At 37.4% G+C, this 19,601-nt stretch overlaps 1 long non-coding RNA gene across 1 annotated transcript in view; it reads right to left on the minus strand.

Moving 5' to 3' along the window:
• The window catches only part of LOC145723532 (uncharacterized), a 129,610-nt gene that overhangs the window by 46,544 nt on the left and 63,465 nt on the right, over positions 1-19,601 (minus strand). The window contains exon 6 of the long non-coding RNA XR_014148662.1: positions 11,295-11,383. This is a non-coding gene — a long non-coding RNA (uncharacterized LOC145723532). The remainder of the gene's footprint in view (positions 1-11,294; positions 11,384-19,601) is intronic.

Consider the following 19,601-nt stretch of genomic DNA (forward strand, 5'->3'; position numbering starts at 1 on the left):
TTCTTTCGGTTGTCTTTTGGTTTTGCTGACTGTTTCCTTTGCTTTGCAAAAGCTTTTTATCTTGATGAAGTCCCAATAGTTCATTTTTGCTCTTGCTTCCCTTGCCTTTGGCAATGTTTCTAGGAAGATGTTGCTGTGGCTGAGGTCGAAGAGGTTGCTGCCTGTGTTCTCCTCAACAATTTTGATGGATTCCTGTCTCACATTTAGGTCTTTCATCCATTTTGAGTCTATTTTTTGTGTGGTGTAAGGAAATGGTCCAGTTTCATTCTTCTGCATGTGGCTGTCCAATTTTCCCAACATCATTTGTTGAACAGACGGTCTTTTTTCCATTGGACATTCTTTCCTGCTTTGTCGAAGATGAGTTGACCATAGAGTTGAGGGTCCATTTCTGGGCTCTCTATTCTGTTCCATTAATATATGTGTCTGTCTTTGTGCCAGAACCATACTCTTGATGATGACAGCTTTGTAATAGAGCTGGAAGTCTGGAATTGTGGTGCCACCAGCTTTGCTTTTCTTTTTCAACATTCCTCTGGCTATTCGGGGTCTTTTCTGGTTCCATAGAAATTTTAGGATTATTTGTTCCATTTCTTTGAAAAAAGTGGATGGTATTTTGATAGGGATTGCATTAAATGTGTAGATTGCTCTAGGTAGCATAGATATCTTCACAATATTTGTTCTTCCAATCCATGAGCATGGAAAGTTTTTCCATTTCTTTGTGTCTTCCTCAATTTCTTTCATGAGTATTCTATAGTTTTCTGAATACAGATCCTTTGCCTCTTTGGTTAGATTTATTTCTAGGTATCTTATGGCTTTGGGTGCAACTGTAAATGGAATCGACTTCTTAATTTCTCTTTCTTCTGTCTTGTTGTTGGTTTATAAAAATGCAACTGATTTCTGTGCATTGATTTTATATCCTGCCACTTTACTGAATTCCTGTATGAGTTCTAGCAGTTTTGGGTGGATTCTTTCAGGTTTTCCACATAAAGTATCATATCATCTGCAAAAAGTGAGAGTTTCACTTCTTCTTTGCCGATTTGGATGCCTTTTATTTCTTTTTGTTGTCTGATTGCTGAGGCTAGGACTTCTAGTACTATGTTGAACAGCAGTGGTGATAGTGCACATCCCTGCCACGTTCCTGACATTAGGGGAAAAGCTCTCAGTTTTTCCCCATTGAGTATGATATTCGCTGTGGGTTTTTCATAGATGGCTTTTATGATATTGAGGTATGTGCCCTCTATCCCTACATTGTGAAGAGTTTTAATCAAGGAAGAATGCTGTACTTTGTCAAACGATTTTTCTGCATCTATTGAGAGGATCATATGGTTCTTGTTCTTTCTTTTATTAACGTATTGTATCATATTGATTGATTTGCGGATGTTGAACCAAATTTGCAGCTTTGGCCCAGTTTTTAATCAGGTTATTTTCTTATTGTTGTTATCAAATGTGTCTTTTGTTATGTATTCTTCTAGTTTGAGGTCTTTTAATTCTCTTGACACTGTCATTCATAGAGCAGAAATTTTTAATTTTAATGAAGTCTAACCAATTTTTTTCATGGGTGGTGCTTTCAGTATTATATATAAAAAGTCATTGTCCTACCCGTCATCTAGGTTTTTTTCCTATATTATCTGCTAGGAATTTTATAGTTTTGCATTTTACATCCACATCTATGACTCATTTTGAGTTCATTGTAAAGTGTGTAAGGTCTGTGTCTAGATTTATTTACTTTTTTGCATGTGGATGTATAGTTGATCCAGCATCATTTATTGAAGAAACGATCTTTGCTCCATTTTATGGCCTTTGCTCCTTTGTCAAAGATGAGTTAACCATATTTATGGGGGTCTATTTCTGGGTTATTTTGTTCTGTTGATCTATTTGTCTGTTCTTTCATCAGTACCACATTATGTTGATTACTGTCGGTTTATAATAAGTCTTGGAGTCAAGTGTATCAGTCCTCCAACTTTGCTGTTCTCCTTTAATACTGTGCTGGCTGTTTTGGGTCTTTTGCCTCTCTATGTAAACTTTAGAATCAGATTGTTAATATCCACAAAATAACTTGCTGGTATTTTGAATGGGATTGCACTGGGTCTATTGATTTAGTTGGGAAAAACTTACAACTTGACAATATTGAATCTTCCTATCCACGACCATGGAATATCTCTCCATTTATTTAGTTTGTCTTTTATTTCATTCATCAGAGTTTTGTAGTTTTCCTCATATAGATCTAGTACATGTTTTTGTCAGTTTTATACATATTTCATTTTGGGGGTGGTAACATAAATGGTATTGTGTTTTCCATTTCAAATTCCACTTATTCATTGCTAGTATATAACAAAATGACTGACATTTGTATATTAACCTTATATCTCGCTCACTTGCTATAATTGCTTATTAATTCCAGTTTTTCTGTCAATTCTTTTGGTTTTTCTCCATAGACGATCAGGTCATCTGAGAATAAAGACGATTTTACTTCTTCCTTCTCAATCTGTGTACCTTTTATTTCCTTTTCTTGCCTTATGCATTAGCTAGAACTTCCAGTATGATGTTGAAAATAAGTGATGAGGGCTGTATCTTGTATCTGATCTTAGAGGGAAAGTTTTGAGTTTCTCTTCATTAAGTATGATGTCAGCTGCCAGTTTTTTGTCATAGTCTTTATCAAGTTGAGAAAGTTCCCCTATGTTCCTTGTTTACTAAGTTTTTACCATGAATGAGTATTGGATTTTGTCAAATGCTTTTTCTGCATTTATTGATATGATCATATGATTTTTCTTCTTTAACCTACTGATATGATGTAATACATTAACTGATTTTCAAATACTGAACCAGCATTTCCTACCTGTAATAAATCCCATTTGATCATGGTGTAAAATTCTTTTCGTATATTTTTGGACTCAATTTGCTCTTTTACTGTAACATTTTTCTCTGGTGTTATTAGGGTAATGCTGTCCTCATTGAACAAGTTAGGAAGTATTCCCTCTGCTTCTATCTTCTAAAAGACACTGTACAAAACTGGTATAATTTTTTCCTACATGTTTGGCAGTATTCACCAGTGAACCCACCTGGACCTGCTGTCTTCTGTTTTGGAATGTTATTAGTTATTGATTTAATTTCTTTCATAGATATAAACCTCTTGAGATAGTCTATTTCTTCTTGTGTGATGTTTGGCAAGTTGTGTCTTTCAAGTAATTTGTTCATTTCACCTAGGTTATCAAATTTGTGAGCACAAAGTTGTTTGTAGTATTCCTTTATTATCATTTTAATGTCCATAGGATCTGTAGTGATGTCCCATCTCTTATTTCTCATAGTAATTTGCGTCATCTCTCTTTTTTTCTTAACCAGCCTGGCTAGGGGTTTATCGATTTTACTAATCTTTTCAAAGTGCCAGCATTTTGGTTCATTAATTCTATTTATTTCCTTTTATCAATTTCATTGATTCCTGTTCTAATTCTTATTTTTTCTTCTCCTTACTTTGGATTTAATTTGCTCTTCTTTTTCTAGTTTTCAAAGGTGAAAGTTTAGATGACTGATTTCAGATCTTTCTTCTTTTTTAATATGTGCATTTAATGCTATACATTTTTCTCTCATCATTGCCCTTTACTACACTGCACAAATTTTGATGTTTTTTATTTTCATTTAGTTCAAAAATATTTTTGAATATTTAAATTTCTCTTGAGAATTCTTTTTGACTCATGTGTTTATTCAATCAACAAACATTTTATTGAGCTTCTATCCTGTACTAGGTACTAAGGATACAAAGTTGAATAAAACATTCTTCCTTCAGGAGTTCTTTCTAGTAGAGTAGAAGGATATGGGAACCATTAACTATAATGAAATATAATAATAAATACATAATTGGGATAAGTATGTATTATTCTGGGGAGAGAGATGAAGGAAAATTACATCTGTCCTGGGGAGTCAGGAAATATTTTATTAAGCTACTCTTACTCAAATGTAACCTCATTTCTTATCTTCTTTGATGGTTTCATGCAGGATTGATTTACTTCTTTATCAATTCTTCCACAATATTTTTAAAATTTAAAAAAAAAATTTTTCATTCACGTATTCCCTCTTTTTTTTTTTTTTTAGGGTACTTTTTTTTTATTATGTTCAGTTAGCCAACATATAGTACATGATTAATTTTTGATGTAGTGTTCAATGATTCATTAGTTGTATATAACACCCAGTGCTCATCACAACATGTGCCCTCCTTAATACCCATCACCCGGCTATCCCACCCCCCAACACTCCTCCCTTCTGAAACCCTCAGTTTGTTTCCCTGGAGTCCAGAGTCTCTCATGGTTTGTCTCCCTCACTGATTTCTTCCCCTTCAGTTTTCCTTCCCTTCCCCTATGGTCCTCCGTGCTATTCCTTAGTTCCATAACACTTTTGTATTTATCAACTGTATCTGTTATCACAGCTTACTACAATTTATTTTTTTAAGATTTTATTTATTTATTTGTCAGAGAGAGACAGAGAGCATGCAGGGGGAGCAGCAGGCAGAGGGAGAAGCAGGCTCCCTGCTGAGCAAGGAGCTTGATGTGGGACTTGATCCCAGGCCCCTGGGATCAGGACCTGAGAAGAAGGCAGATGCTTAACCAACCGAGTCACCCAGGTACCCACTACAGTTTGTTTATAACTCTATCATTCACAAGAAATTGTTAGTTTCTTGAAAGCATGGTACAGATCTTCCTCATCTTTGTATTTCTAGGATCCAACAGTGTTCACAACACAACAAAGCTCAGTAAACTTTTCAAATAAGTGTATGCACATATGGATGGATGCATGAGGTAATATATGACATTATTATAACTATTGTATTAGTAAAGCTATATTATTCATCAACACAATAATTTGTGCTGATATTAGAGCAATAACTTGGTGAACATGAAAAAAAGACAGCCTTAATTGAACACATGGATGAATATTAATAAATTAAAATTCATATTTTAAATAATGCATTGTAGATACTCATTTCTATGTATGTCTTGTAGAAATATTTATCCCTATTTGAGCAAATATTTCTGTTTGCAAATGCTTTCTTATACTAAAATTAATAAATAACTACTCTTGTTCATTGCCTAAAGTTGGAGGATCACCTGGTTATATTTGAGGCTAACACAACCATTCGAGGTGGCTATTATAACCCCAAGAAGATGAATTCAGATGCACTTAGAATGACTGCCTTTAGGAAAAGTCCCATAGTTGTGCTTAACTATAAGGTGGAGGGAAATTTAGCAGAGGCTCAAAGGGTAAAACTCTGAACTCTGACATTTTAATATTCTACTGTAGAAAACATGTCTCTAAACATCATAACACATGCCATTTCTATGACTTCTCTTTGGGAATGGAATTAACATTCTTACACTAACTGGAAATGGTAAATTCTTAAATTGTTAATAGCTTCCCCAGGCTTCTGCTCCTTTGCAGTACATTTTGGCTCCAAATTATGAAAATATTGTGATGTATGCTCATCAGCCTATTATCCTAAATCCCTTCCTACTACTGAAAACTTTTGGACTGAGGATTAAACTATAGGGGTCCACTTCTGAGCAAGAAGTATTTCAACATGGAAATCCATTGCATATTTTGTATCTGCTTTCTTGAATACTGACAGATAACACATCTGGATTCTAGGCTTATAAAATCTATTTTGCTAAATACAATGTCATGTTTAGCATACAGTAAATCCTGTCAGTTGTCATGGTTTCAGTGCTGGGGAGGAGGAGTGGTGCTGGCAAATGGTGCCTGTGTAACTAAGTATGTAACGGGAGGTGACACTGAATGGGGAAGGAAGGGGTGGGGCTCAAAAAATAAGGAAAATAGGATCTTGTTACAAGAATATAAATGCAACAACCTTCAAGAACTTAAAGACATGTAGGCAGAGGGAACATAAGGTAAGGAAGTATTCAGATGAAGTAAATAGACAAAATGAAAGCGGACAACAAATTAGAGTCAAGATTTCCCAACCACAACTGCACTGAGGGAAACACCATTTATATGTTCATGGTGCCCATGAGAAAAAACAGATGCTCAGCATAATAAAAGTTTCTCACATATGTCTTCATGAAAATCCCACTGTGTGCAAATGGAGATGTGTTATATGTAACTTATGGAAACTTCTGAAAATCTTTAAAACAATATTACATATTGTTTGAAGATACTTGGGTATGTACTAACAGCACACAAAATGTGAAAAGGAAAGATACATACCAATTCTAGGGTAGTGGTTACTTCTAAGGTTGGGTGGGGGTAGTGTTAAACTATGTTTGCAACATTCCATTTCTTTTTCAAAAATGAGACAGATAAAGCAAAAAGTAAACTTTTCATGACAATCTGGGGTCTATTATTTCCTGTAGGTTTGAAACATGTCATAAATACAAAGAAAAATATTTAAAGTTTACATGTGAAATATAATGATCAATGTATTTCAACAACCTCAAAGTAAACACAATCAGTACAAGGTTTTACAGCCTTTTCTTTTTAATACTGCTTGATGAAAACCAGTGGTAAATGGTTGAAAGAAATGCCAATTCGGTCTAAGCAACTTGGTAAGGTGGAGAGGTGGTCAAAATCATGCCAATGGGATAAATGACTCTTTGGCGGTCCGGCCAACCCCAGCAATGGAGAGTACCATGTTAGATGAGGGGATGAACTTCCTCTCCTTCAGAAAATTCTCCATAAATGTGTTTTTTTCCTGAGATTCTGATAAGCAACAGACAGTGGTGGGTTCAGAGTTTTATTCCCTGCCAAGTACTTATTTCTTCTGTTAAGTTCTATACCTTGATACTCAGCCAAGCTGGCAAAGAACAGATGTCCTCCACAGAGGGTTGTAGAGCCTGACAAAGACAAGTGCCTGGATATAAGCCCCCCCCCGCCACCCCCATGGCAAGTAGTACTGATGGTACCTGTGGGCAGAGACAGCCTGGACTCCAGGCAGGTTGGGCAAAAAGCACCAGATTTCTATGAAGAATCACATCAATACCATTTTTTATTTAATTTCTTTTTTCAAGTGAACAATTTAATCAATCATAACTGTTATATTAGTGTACTTTTGTATGAAGTTTAATAAATGCAGAAAACAAGGAGAAGTTTGGATAACTCCAGTAAATATTAAATAGCAGAGTGTAATAGCACAAAGTCTTTATTGTATTCTTCATTATTGTGTTATTGTCATTGTAACGCATCAGCAAATGAATAAACAAGTTCACTGGTATTGGGCATTTTACCTTCCACCTTGGCATTAAAATAATAATACTGCTAACAATTCCAGATAAACAGCCATAGTTCTAGTGATCTGAATGCATTGAATGTTCCTCTAACTCTCCCCAACTCCTGTTATGAAGGAAAAGGGATGATGTTCCAACTTCTCCTTCCATCTGCTCTTTTCCTATCAACTTTCCAGACTTCCCATGATAATCACTTTAACTGACTGCACATATATAATAATTGGAAGTGGGTCTGTGTGATTTTCCTTGCTCTGCACCCCTAACTACTATCTCTGGGAATGACCATAACTGTATAAACTAGCGTCTCTAGGGGAGTCCTTTATGAGCATTCAGACAAGTGGCTTTGCTTTGGTATGTTGTGGATGCTAGAGGAACCATGAGGTATGAGCCTATGTTGGAGCCCCAGTTACACTCCCCTCCCCGTCAAGTCAAATATTTACCAACACTCTTTCACAGGCCAAAGAATCCTGAAGTCTGGACCATTAGGATGTTGTGTCTCTAGTCTAGACCCATGGTTTTCACACCATCAGCATCAGCATCATCTGGGAACTTGTTAGAAATGCAAATTCTCAAGCTTCACTCCAGTCCTGATGAATTACAAACTCGGGGTGAGTACCAGCAATCTGTGTTTTAACAAACCTTCCAGATGATTCTGATATTTGCTAAAGTTTGAGAATCATAGATTACTCAATTTTGGTCCATCAGACGTGGTATAGTGTGAAGAATGTGAATTCTGAAGCCAGACTTTCTGACTTCAAATTCTAGGTCTCCTACTAACTATATGCTACTGCACAAATTGCTTCACCTTTCTGTGCCTCAGTTCCTTATCTATAAAATTAGGTTAATAGTAGTATACCTATTCATGGGATGGTTGTAAGAATTAAATGGATTTTTTAAATGATTATTTATTTGAGGGGTGTGTGTGTGTGCAGGGGAGAGGGGGTGTGTGTGTGCAGGGGAGGGGGGTGTGTGTGTGCAGGGGAGGAGGGGGAGGGCAGAAAGAGAGGGAGACAGAATCTCAAGCAGACTACCCACTGAGCACAGAGCCAGATGCGGAGCTGGAGATCATGACCTGAGCTGAAATCCACAGTCAGACACCTAACCAAATGAGCCAACTGGGTGGTCCTAAATGGATTGTTTTAATAATTGTCAGCTATTTTCATGAAGTTAAACAAGAAAGGATGATTTGCCTTTGGCAAACTCCTTTACTTCCCTGAGACACAGTGACTTTACCTGTAAACAGGACAATTATTTCTGACCCACTTGTATCACTGGGCTGATGTGAAGACAAAATGAGAAAATGTGTAAGTCCTTTGTAAACTGAAATAGCTATTTAAGACAAAGTAGCAAATATATGCCACATTCACCAACTTGATAATGATTTTCCCCTCATCCCTCATCAGGTGCAGAGTAAATCCAATAAACTGTCTCTTTCAGTTTCTCTCCACCAACTGATCATTCTACCCATTTTTTAGAGAGCACTCAATTCATACTGAGAGCAGCTGGCACAGTCGACAAGGTATTTTTCTAGTGTCTTCTGTAGTACTTCTTTAGATACCAGACATCTCTCTCTTCTCTAGTGACATCATTCTTGCTAAATAAATGTTTGTTATTCCCCCAGTGGTTTCCATCTGAGTTGGAAATATGCCATAGTTAGCAGCATGACTTACTTGTTGATATCCTTCCAAACTTTATATATAGAGTAACTATACTGAAGACACATTACAAGAACAACCATCCATTGAGCAACTATTAGGAACAAGGTACTGTGCTAAGGCTCCACATACTTCCTTTCATTCATTCCTCAAAACAACTCCATGAAGCAAGTACTGTGACTACCCCTATTTTATAAATGAGAAAAACAACTTTACCAAAGCTTTTCAACTAGAAAGATCCCTTTGATTCCAAGAGTTTTTTTCAATGGACCCACCCTGTAGAACAAAATCATCTTGTCCTGGAACTCTTCTGGCACTTTGAAAACTGAACACACTAAGACAAGGACAGAGACAAATGAACCAGCTTATCTCACATGCGTCTCAATAAGAAAACCTGTGTCTGGGTGGGGTTCGAGTGACATTTTAAAAATGATTGCTCAAGAAGCATTTCATTTTTCTCTACTCACTATCTTTGTCACCACAAAGATCAGGACTGTGCTTCAGAAGGCCACCTAACTTTCCCTAAGACCAAAATCAAATTACCACTCCTATCACATTACACAGTTATGGTTGTTCTGTTTAAACTTACCACACTGATTTATTTGTTCCCCACCCCCAACCCTAGGGCACATCATTTTTAACCAAAAATTGAAATGATATCACTTGTCTATTCAAAAACATCTTTTACTGACTTTCTTTTATTTTTTTCATATGTCTTTCATCAGTGAAAGAGGTCAGTATGCAGAATGACTCGGAAAAGCCTAAATATCCACAAAATCTTAGAGTTTATTTAGAAATGTAAGCTATATAAGAGAATTCCATTTACTCATAATGTCATCTTAGGATATAAGAGCAAATGTCCAAAGATCACCAAATGGGTGTTTAGAAAAACCTACAACTGCAAACATTTAAATAGAGCCAAAAGACCTTTCAACCAACCTCTTTACTTGACAGATGCCATCTCTGAGGGCTTTTGGAGTAGGGTCACTCATGCTCCTTCAACTGGTAGAAGCAATACTTAAAACTCATTTTTTGCTTTGCTTTGTTATAGTGCCTTGACAAACAAATCTATGTAGTTTCCCAACCATACAGACCTGAGAATTGCCCTCCAGAAATATTTGAATACATTAATTTGCTGACTCAAATGCAAATGAAGTGTAATTTAGTGGATCTTTTCATCCCAAACCTGAAATCTGTTGAGGTTCAAGTGCATTTGCTTCAACTTTTGAAAAAGATTTTGTAAGGATCCTTAGCTGTTACCCATTGATGGTATGAATTTATGGAGTGCTAGTCTGGATGAAAACAGCATTATAACATAAAATGCATCATTAATACTTTAAAACCCAGTATGATTTATATTTATATAAATAACATAAAGGAAGCCAATTAAGCCAAAGTCACTGGAGTGTAAATAACATAAAAACTTATTGTTCTGTAAGCTACCGAAAATACACTAATAATGAAAGTATTTATCATATGTCTAACAACCAAGCAGGTAATAGTGGGTTAAGTAGACTTCGGGGGAAAGCATTTTTATTTTTCTGACATCTTTTAATGCAGGCCCAACATTTTCATCGACTCAGATCCATTTAAAATGTGACATTATATCTGAAAGTTGCCTTTTGTCCATTTGAGTAATTAATAATTTAAGTGTAACAAGGACATCTTGATTCAAACACTTTGTAATCTGACTAGGAGGATATTTAAAATTCATTACAGTACATTAAACTTGCAGTGAACAGTTAGCTTCATTGCAAAATAAATAAATAGCTAATTTGCTTTGATCAGCAGAAATTCTGATAAAATCAGCAAAACACCAATTAAAATGTGAAAAATGTCACCTACCATAGTTATTCTAATGGAACATGGACTTAAAGGAAGGAACTGATTCAATGTTTATTTTCATACCAGCTGTGGCTTCCAAATGTAAATCATTTCACTTTTTGCTAGTGTAGCTAGCTCCTCTGTGGCCCCTGCATTGATCCTATGGTTGAACAATCTGTATTACATAACAAGGCAGCAACTGGGGTTGCTGTTGAATTCCTTTAATTTTCTGGCAAATCATTGTTTCCTCTTAATGTTTTAACAGTCTTCTCATTTCAGAGAGTACTGCTAACTAGTTGAGAGCAAAAGCTATGGCCAAATGACCCACAGTCCTTTCCTGCACGTGTGAGCACTCCTAGGTTGAGGCAGTCTCTCTTGGAAGAATTATGACCCTTTGATCATCTTGTCATGTCAGTCATGTTAGTCCATCAGCACAACATTGGCTGCTATCTGTCCACAATAATTCAGATTTCTGTCACAGCATGGCAAATTCTAGTTCAGTGTGTGTTTATTCATTCCTAGTACTTAACCTAGTACCATATACTTGGTGGGTGCTCAATAAATGAGCCCTGGAAGGACTGAGGAGTCCCACCTGTCAGTGTCTTTCAGTAAATTCTATGGCAGGTGCTTGGGCCTCTTGATCTCAGGATCCAGAAATCAATTCTCACCTCCACAATGCCTCTAAAATAAAGGGAATAATTGTGGTGAGAAAGGAAAATACTGCTCATTGCATGTCCTGTTTATGGAATTTAAAAAAAAAAAGAACAAAAGATAGAATTGCTTTGAATTGCAAGATGGATTTTCTTTCTTCATCTGCCTTTTCTTCTATGTAGGCAGTTTTTTCTAGACAGAAACCATGAATTCATTTCTAACAAGCACTGTGGAATCTCTATCAGTTCTGGCCACTTCAGAAATCAGTAACAGGAAAGGAATATGTAAAAATGAAAATGATTGTGCTCTATCGTGGGTTCTGTTTTCTTTTGAATTTTTTAAAAATGTTGTTTCATCATCTTTTCAATAATTACATGCAATAGATATTTAAGAAGAAATGTTATGATGAGACACTCAGCGTGGAACGTGGCCCATTTGCAAATGCACTTGTTCATTAACCAATTAGGAGATGAAGCCTACATTTAAGCAAATCCACAATTCAAAAACCCCCAAATTAAATTTAAATACCTCAGGGCAACCCATAATGAGTTTAAAATTAAGTGAAATAACAGGAATTTTACTGAGTTCAAAACAACTAATTGTTGGAGGCTGCTTTCACTCATTTGAAGTTCTGTCCAATTACTGCCATTGCATTTCATACCTTCAATTTATATCTTGCCATACGAGTTTCCTTTTAATAATAGGGGATGGGCCAGTCCATTTGCCAGTAAGATGAGTTCTGCATGTATGCCTTAATATATATAATGCAAAACTCAACCTTGAATATGTGCATATGAATTTAAGACTGTATTTATATCCTTAAAGAAAAGTTAGACACATGATCTTATCTGCAACTGGTCATTTGTTTTCATTTAATTAGAAAGCATAATGGCGTAATGAAATCAGAAAGGTCTTTGTACTGACTCTAGCTACCACCCTCCATCATCACACATTTGCAGCGATCTTAGGCAAGTACCTTCACCTCTCTAAGCCTCATCTTGCTGTATTTCTAAATTGGGATAACGATACACCTAACTGACAGAATTGTTGTGAGAACTGGATGATCATAAATGTAAAGCATGTAGGATAATGCTTGGTACATAGTAATCACTCAATAAATTCCAACCACTACAATTAGTCACTACCATGCCATATTAAAAAAAAAAAAAACCACCAGGCAAATTAATAAAATGCAGGGTTTTGAACCTCAAAAGGGTTGCCAGATGTAGCAGATAAAAATGCAGGGTGCAATATTTGGGGCATACTTACACTACAAAAGCATTCACTATCATTTATATATATATTTATATATATCATTTATTGCTTATCTGAAATTCAAATTTAATGGGGGCATCCTGTATTTTATCCGGCAATTTAGTGCTTAAGTTCTGGTACTTAAAGACCTTAAAATTTCATATTTTCCTTTAAATACTTGGGAATCAAGCAAAGGGCAGGTTAGAAGTGAAATGTTCAGATTACTGCCTTAATTCGTCACTTCACTTTGGGCACAGAGACAGAAAGTTTCCACTGTCACTCTGGATGTCCTTGGGACACCATGACATGCAATCAACATCACCTGTGCTAGCTGATAATTCAGAGTATATGATCCCCTTGTTTATAGCATCTTCAATTCCACAGACATTTTTACTTGACTAATTCACTGTTTCATACCAGGCAGGGGGTAGGGAGGAAATCATTCAAACTAAATGCTACTCTGAAGTTCAGTTACTTGGCTGGAAAACACCAGATAAATTGATAATTGCAAATGGTCTGAAATTTCAATGATTTTTTTCCACTTCAACAAAATCTATTGAGCACACCCAAATAATTTAGAAGTGCTGAAAATAAGCAGTATTGGGGATTAATGAAAGCAATATATTCACTCTGTTGCATTTATTATATTTAAATTATAGTACTCCCACTTGAAGGAATGCAATGAGGTTGAAATGAAGCAATTTTGTTGTTAAATATTGTCATTTAGAATAAAATGCATGTGACTCTGGAAGAGAAACAGCACACAGTGTTGTTTTTTCTGTTTATCCTTAGTTATTTTCAAGTAAAGCAAGAGAAAAAAAATGTAGTAACAAGGAAGTCTTATGTCCCAATGATCCCACAGGATATTGACCAGACTTGGCACAAATTGCTTGGGATGTAAGAACAAGAGCTCAGATCCCAGCAGCTCCTTCTGGGGTTCAGCTAGGAGTGGCTCTTCTTGCTGGTGGATTGGCTCTAGGCTAGTGTCTCTAAAAACTGGGGGGGGGTTGTGGGAAATAGAGATACCTGGACAACAGGACATTCTCTGGGGGCATAGAACCTATCCTCATAGAACACATTTTCTGGTAGAGGAGACAAACATAATTTGTACACCAGATGATGATAAGTGTTACAAAAGGAAAATGGGTTTTTTGGCTGTGTAACTTTAGGTAAATTACTTATCCTCTCTAAGCTTCAATTTCCTTATCTGCACAATGGGAGGTAATATCTACTATGCAGGGTCTTTGTGAGAAGCAAAGAGGATGGATGCAAAGTAGACACAGTTCCTGGAGAACAGAAGCTGTAACTGTAATGGCTTTATTACTATTATTTTTGATTTTGTAGTTTTATTACTATTATTTTCATTATTATTTTTTCTGCTTTATCTTGTTAGGAATGGAAACCAAAAGTATAGCAAAGGTAGAGTTGCCAGATATAGTACAGAACACCCGGTTAAATTTGAATCTCAGAAAAACAATGTATAATTTTTTAGCATAAGTATGTCCCATATAATATGCAGAACATGCTCATGCTAAAAATATCATTTATTGCTTATCTGAAATTCAAATTTAACTGGGCATCCTGCATACCATCCCCGCCCATTTTATAAAAATATAAAAAATAGGGACGCCTGGGTGGCTCAGTTGGTTAAGCATCTGCCTTCAGCTCAGGTCATGATCCCCTGGTACTGGTATTGAATGCCACATCAGGCTCCCTGCTCAGTGGGGAGTCTGCTTCACCCTCTCCCTCTATCCTTTCCCTGTGCTTGTGCTGTCTCTCTCTCATTCACTCTCTCTCTTTCAAATAAATAAAATCTAAAAAATACATATATAAAATAACCCTCAGTAAAAGGTCCCTTCCAGAAAGTCTGTCAAAATTAAAATCCTTCTGAATCACGTTCCTCTTTCCTACTATTTTTTTCTGTAATGTCGACATTTTCTTAATTTCATTTTCCTTTTAAGTTAATGTGTGTCATAGCAAATTCCTTATCAGAGTAAAGGTTCACAGTGCTAATATCCTTGGGACAGTGCCATATGCCTTAGAGAAGACTCTTGCATACAGGGCCACTAGAAGTGCCTTCTTGTCTGTAAGATGGGGTGCCAAATAATGGTGATCTAGCTTACAGTACAGTGCAATGGCCTTCACTAAAGTGGGGAACTCAGTGTGGAGTGTGGAAAATGCACAAGAAAGCTATTATTGCTATTTTTCACTCATTCATTCATCAAAAACTCACTGAGTTACTTTGACAGGGCAGGCACTGTTTGAGGCATTGAGCATATAGCAATGAGCAACTCTCAGCTTGTTGGAAGGTTCCATATGCCACAGACCCTACCCTCATTAAACTTACCTTCCACTGGGGACAACAAACAAATAAAAATATTGTGTCAGATGATGATAAGTGCTATGGTAGAAAAAAAAGAAGGGTGTGATTAGAGAGTGAGAGAGTTGTTATTCTCAATTGGGTGACTGAAGAAGGAAGGCAGCTCTGATGAGTGACAGTTGAGCAGAATCCTTAAATGAACTTAGGGAGCAAGCCACAAGGATATTGGGGGAAGAACAATCTAGGAGGACGGAAGAGCAAATGCAAATCTCTGAAGCAGGTGAGTAATTGACAAGTCACAGAAAGACCATTATTGATGAGACTGATCAGGAAAACATATTTTGATTTCCATAAGCCAGTCTACCTGGAAATACTGGCCTCTCATAGACCTCAGGATCACATTTACAGCCCAACGGCAACCACTGCTTACCAAGTTTACACTGACAATCCCCCTGCATGTGTCCCAAAGTCTGAGAAAGTGTCACTTTAGAAGACTATTCTTAAGGGAAGCAAACCCTTTCCCAGCTGATGCCACTGCCTTTACCCATCCTCAATGACACTACAAGTTAATTCTCCCATAGCCACCTAAAAGTTGTACTAGATATAGGACCTTACAATGGGAGGAGAGCTCCCAGCTTACCTTGTCCAGCCCATCTTTGCTTTCTATGTCAGCCATTTTTCTTTCTTAGCTTTTAATTTCTATCCTTTGCCATATTAAGTGATTGATACAAAATTCTGTCCCTTCAGGTGGCAAATATACAACCTGACCTCTGGCATCTGTCCATTATCTCTATTTCTTAGTCATCAGGCAGTGTGTGTACCTTGGTAAGACGACCTTCAGGAGAAATCTAGATTATTTAAAACCTTTTAAAAATGCAGCTTAACTAGTTTTTCAGTACCTTCACATTTTCTTCCCCTAGAGCTCTTAAAAGTGCTTTCAAGAATAGAACAGGATTATTTAAAATAATCAAATTCATTTTTAATATGCCAGCACTATATTAAACTGGTTCTGGGATTCAGTAATTGTATCTCGCTCTTCAGTAGTGTAAACATTTCTTTCATTTACTTTACTTTGTTCTATATAAACTATAGAAATCAATTCCAGTAAATTAACATGTTAGGATCTATACAGTCAATGCTGTAAAGGCTTCTTAAAGTTCTTTTTATTCTTTTCAGTAAATATTTTATCATTGTTGTGGTGGGTAGAATAGATACTAGGACATTTTTCCTGTGGCTCCTTCTGCCAGAATGAATCCTGATACCTCTACAATACCAGGCATAAAAAATTCTCTCTGACAGAGCTTCTGAAAATTTAGTAGGAGCCGTTGAAGACCTGGGAACCATGGTTCCTTGAACTTCCTACACAAGGACTTGTTTATGACATTTGACTGCTTTTTATCAAGACTTCTAAACAATATCCAGTGTTACTGACAACAAAGGAGCTCACTAAGGGGAAAGAGTCATTCAGGTTATAAGTTTCCTAAAATGAATCCTATACTCCTAGTATGCAAAGGTGAAGAGTGTATTGGTAAGTTATGGGTGCTAGTCATCCTTTAAGGAGGAGAAGCCTTCTCTACCTCTTGCTAGGACGCACTTCCCCGACCCTAATACTTATCAAGAGTTTCCATTTCTATGAGAAATGACCACCATTTCCATTTCCTTGGAGTGAGACCCCTGGCTACAACTTCTGTTATCCTCAGATCTGACTTTAGTTCTCAAAATGGAAGTCATAAAGAAATAGAAACAAAAACAAAAAGAAAGCATACTCTCAGATCTACCAGGCTGGTATTATCTAGGACATTTGACTTACAAAGAGTCATACTGCATCTCTGCTCTATAGAAGCACCACCCTAGAGAAGCACCAACTTCCCACTATAAATCATCTATCTTAAAAAAAATTTTACTTGAAAGTGGAAGTGCTCCTGAACACTGAATTTTATTGCACTGAAGATGAATCTCAACCTCCCAGAAGTTCTTTCCATCTCACAATAAAAATTAGATGCAGAGCATCAAATCAACAACATCATCCCCTCCCACCCCCCAAAATACCAAAAGTAGAATGGTAGCTTATTATAAGCAAACACTATGCAAATGTAGTGTACTGATTACTGGAGAAAAATAAAATTTCCTCTCCATGCTGTTCAGTTATCCTGCTCATTTCTTAATAGTCCTACATTCATAAAAGGCCAAAGGACTCTGACCTTGACAAGCTAACTGAGCAGGAAAAGGCAATCATGTGTACAAGGCTGTCACCCACCCCACAAATTATGATAAAATACACCTCAGGATCAGAAAAAAGAGTTGCATATCTCCACTGACATCCACAGTAGTACGTTTAAGGATCTGAATAGAACAGCAATTTATTTTGCACTAACATGTTTTATGGTTATCATCAAGCATTATGTCTTCAGAGACTGAAAGGTGATGTTTTTATGGACTCTGGCTCCTTGTTGCATTATCTTCACAGCTCAGAAATGATCTCTCTCTTTTTTTAAGCCCCCACTTCTTGTCCCCTACCTTTGCCCCTCATTTAACAAAGCAGCCGTTTTTCTAAAGGAAAAGAGGAAAAATAGAATGAATCCACATTACACAAAGGGCACAAAATGAACAGATTCCAACCCTGAACAGTTTCAAAATGAATGATTATCTGGCTAATTAGTGAAATAAATAATAATAATTGCCTGTCCCTCCTCATTAGAGCTCTTAATAGTAAATGGAACCCTAGTGCAGAGTCCCAGCAAGCCGGTTTCACAAGGTTCAGTTCTGAGTTGGAAAAAAGACACATGACTCTATCATGCAGGTGCCCACATGCCAACCCCTAAAACCAAAAGAAAATGGGGGCCTCAGGATCTGCAAAGGAGACGGTTTGGGACATAGAGGGAATATTTCTGGCTTCCTTCTACGCTTAAGGATTATTCTATGTTTCAGGAATCAAAGAAGTAAAAGCTAAGAAGCTATGGACATAGAGCACAGGGGCCAGAATATAGAAGGATTCTTACTTGTTCAAAGTTTACCTATCTGGCAAGGTCCATGTTCTTAAAGTCTGATCTAATCCATCTGCAACATTATTTACCTAGGCTACTTGTTAAACGTACAAGTTCTGGGCTCAGTCTCAGTGACTCAGAAACTTTGACAGTGAGCCCAGGGTCTGCATGCTTAACAAGATTCCCAGGTGCTTCGTAAGCACCTGAACTTAAAACACCACTGCAGTGGTCAGTGGCTGGTGAGACTGGATAAAGCTGTGAAATAAAAGCATGTTTCTGCTTTGTGGGGAAGATGTTGTAGCAGGAAATGTCATGGGACTGGATCATCTTCTTATTAGAGGTTTTGTCTGGTGGTTTAACCACAACATCCTCTTGCCAGGGTTCCTCTCTGTACCAGCCTTGCCACAACATCTGAAATTAGCAAAGAACCTCGATGCAGTTCTGCCCCTGGAGCCAGCCCAGCCAAACCTATTACTCAGCACTGAAAGCGTTTGATTGGGTTCTAATGAGGCAGCTTTTAGGGGTCTGTTCTCAGTGTGATATATGAATGGAGCTCCTGTTAATATTAATCAGTGGAGAGTTCCCACTGCTTGGGCAACTTTCTTGTAAAGCTCTTGCTCCTTGATGCTCAACTTTTCTTCCTGTGTTTTCAAATCCACCAGTGTTCAGGTGCTAGCTGGAAATAGGAATATAAAGACTGTCTTTAAACTTCCCCTGTTTTCTGAATAAACCTTCTTTCAAGACCACCTGGGTCCCCAATCCATGCTGCTTCCTACACCATGACACATTTTACCCAACCTCACTAAGTAATTAACTAACTATAATGTGCTTATCAGCACTGGGAGAACTGAGCTGTTTCTTGAGCTCAAAGAACTCAGAGCCTAGCCTGGGAAATAGACTAGGAAGCAGACAATTCTAATACTACAGTATCCATAGGACAGAATGAGGAAGAAACTTGGGTGGAGTTACAAATAATGAAGAGGAGATGCTCAAGAGGAGAAGGAACAATGCTCAAGTGCAGATGCTTGAAAAAGGAGTATTCCAGTAAGGGAAAGAAGGGCTTACACCAGGGCCAACTTAGTCAACAGGCTCCAACTTGTCTAAGCCTGTCACAGTGGGCATAGTGCCCAGGGTTCAAGATACTTTTAGGGGACCACAGAAATGTTTTAGTTCCAATTTATCTTAAAAACAGAAGGAAAAATAAATGCAATGATAATGAATATAGAATAATGAATCTAGCTGGTTAAACTCATCTTTATACCAACGCAGTCATAAAATACAGTATTTGGCAAGATGGCGGAGGAGTAGGAGACCTGGATTTCGTCTCCTCTCAGGAATTCAGCTGGATAGGGATCAAACCATTCTGAGCACCTACAAACTCAACAGGAGATCGAAGAAAAGAATAGCAACAACTCTCTCATCAGAAAAGCGACCACTTTCTGGAAGGTAGGACGTGCGGAGAAGTGAATCCGAGGCGATATTTGGGAGGATAGACGGCGGGGGAGGGGCCTCCGTCAGCCGCTTCTGGCAAGTGATAGAACCACAGAGCACAAAATCAGAACTTTTAAAAGTCTGCTCCACTGAGGGACGTCACTCTGGGCTAAGAGGGGGGTGGAACCCTCCGGGACAGTGTGGTCTCAGGACCCTTGGGGTCACAGAAAGACCGGGGGTGCCTGAGTGTGGCAGAGCT

The sequence above is a fragment of the Leptonychotes weddellii genome, chromosome 9, assembly GCF_054177405.1.
Source record: "Leptonychotes weddellii isolate Sample4059 chromosome 9, ASM5417740v2, whole genome shotgun sequence".
Classification (NCBI taxonomy): Eukaryota; Metazoa; Chordata; class Mammalia; order Carnivora; family Phocidae; genus Leptonychotes; species Leptonychotes weddellii.